This window comes from Microtus ochrogaster, chromosome 1 (genome assembly GCF_000317375.1).
Source record: "Microtus ochrogaster isolate Prairie Vole_2 chromosome 1, MicOch1.0, whole genome shotgun sequence".
NCBI lineage: Eukaryota > Metazoa > Chordata > Mammalia > Rodentia > Cricetidae > Microtus > Microtus ochrogaster.
This window is the reverse complement of record NC_022009.1, coordinates 51370056-51372177: the sequence shown is the minus strand read 5'-3', so window position 1 is coordinate 51372177 and position 2122 is coordinate 51370056. Positions and strand designations below refer to the sequence as shown.

Here is a 2122-nt window from a genome sequence, read left to right as displayed (position 1 = left end):
TCCCAGGACCTGTGAGCCTGTCTTCAGATCTCCCCATCCCAGGACCTGTGAGCCTGTCTTCAGATCTCCCCATCCCAGGACCCATGAGCCTCTCCACACTAAGAACTGTGAACGCAGTCTGGTACAGTACACTCTCTAAATGCTGTTGTGACCAACCTCTGTCTCACCGATTGCCAGCTAGTCAGACAGGGCAGGGTTGCCACATCCAAGGAACCCCAGACTCCCAGGTTTGACACAGGCTGTTCTCAGCAGTGGGAATAGCATAGATGAGAGAAGAAAAGGAGGGAGTAGAAAAAGGAATAGAGGGGAAGGGGAAAAGTGCAGGAGAATTGTAAGGGGTTGGCATTCTAAGGAAGCTGGCTAAGGATCTTCCCTCCCTCTCCTTACCTTCAAGAGTATGTAATGGTGAACATGCATGCATAACACATCAAAGCAGCTCAGCTCAACATCTCTTTCAACATATTTCAAAGAGTTATTTTCAAATGTCAGATTGATGGAGGTTCAAGAAAACGGTGACCTGGTGTCAATTTCAGGCCTCAAGAGGAATTGTTCTGCATTTGACCTTAAATTATTTCATCCTTAATTGGCTCAAAGACCTTTAGATAGTGTGTGTAGGGGGTGGGGGCATATTATATACAGTTATATGTATGTGTGTATTTCTGTACACATGTAGTACATATACGTGTTTTGTGTAGTAAGTGTGTGCATACATGTGGTAGGATGTATACATGTGCAGATGTTTTGTTTGTGTATGATGATGTATAACTGTGGTTTCATTTGTGTTTGTGTATACATGTGGTATATGCACATATGTGCTTATGATATTTTTGCATGTGTATTTGTCTATAATGTGTTATATGCATATGTGTGTCACTATGAATGCCTATGTGTATCTTAGTCATTATTCTATTGCCATGAAGACACACTATGATCATTGCAACTCATATAAAAAACATTTAATAGGGGTCTTGTTTCATAGAGTTAGTCCCTTATCATCATGGTGGGGCACTGTGGGAGCATAGTGGCACTCATGGTACTGGGATGGTAGCTCAGAGCTACATCCTGATTCAAAGGTAGAGAGAGCAACACTTGGAATAGTGTGCGCTTTTGAAGCCTTAAAGTGACACACTTCCTCCAACAAGTCCATGCCTCCTAATGCTTCTTAAATAGTGCCATTTCCTGATGCCTATATGGACCTATAGGTGCAATTCAAACTACTACAGTGTGTGTGTATGTTTGGTATGTGTAACACATGTGGAACGTTGTATGGTTGTATGAGGTTCTGTTTTGTACACAGGTAGTCTTGTAGACATGTTTTGGTGGGCATCTATGCCTAAGCAGACTACATCTCAGGTAACTGTATGAAACTACACAGGCCCGCCTCAGCCTCCCAGAACTGTCTCCTTGGCAAGAGGCCCTTATTGGCTGCAGGTTCTTCCCTGTAGGTATAAGTGTTCTGACAGCTTTAGAACCAGTCTGGTGATGTGTTTAGATGGCCGATCCCAACCTTCGTTTCTCTTTATTTCTGCTACATAATGCAGTGGTTTATGTGTGTGTGTGGTTAAGTAAAACTTAAAACTCAGCCCAAACGGTAGATCAAAAAGGTCCAAGTTTTGAGATTTCTTGCACTGTCTTGACCTCACATTTCACCTGTCTTCGTCCTGTGCTGTTGGGTGGACTGCGTGGCTGGCACGGACTACATCAGAGGGACCTCCTTGCTCTAAGAAGGAAAATCAAGCAGCCCCCTGTGTACAATGAACAGCACAAAATTTGGCGCCACTGGAATTCCTTCTGTGACTCAGGAACCGTGTCCTTCTGTACTTTCCCTTCCTGGCCCACTCAGCAGCGGGTCTACCTCAGGCATTCTCAATCTGTGTGCCAGCAAAGAAAAGCAGGTCAGCTCCAAACACCACACTAAAGATGGTCCTGTCGGTGGCACTCATTTCTGGCCAGGACAACTAGGAATGTGAGGCTGGGCTCCAGCTGCCTTTGTCAGACACTCACCAGATCCAGGATCCTAGCAGACTGGGAGACCCTGAGTGGAGCCTCTCCTCCCCCTGTGGAGAAGCTCCTCCCACTGTAGAGCAGCTCCACCCCCTGTGGAGAAGCTCCTCCCCCTGTG

At 45.6% G+C, this 2122-nt stretch overlaps 1 protein-coding gene across 1 annotated transcript in view; it reads right to left on the bottom strand.

The window, feature by feature from the left end:
- Positions 1 to 2122, bottom strand: part of Ptprn2 (protein tyrosine phosphatase, receptor type N2) — a 715776-nt gene that overhangs the window by 282624 nt on the left and 431030 nt on the right. The window lies entirely within an intron of this gene.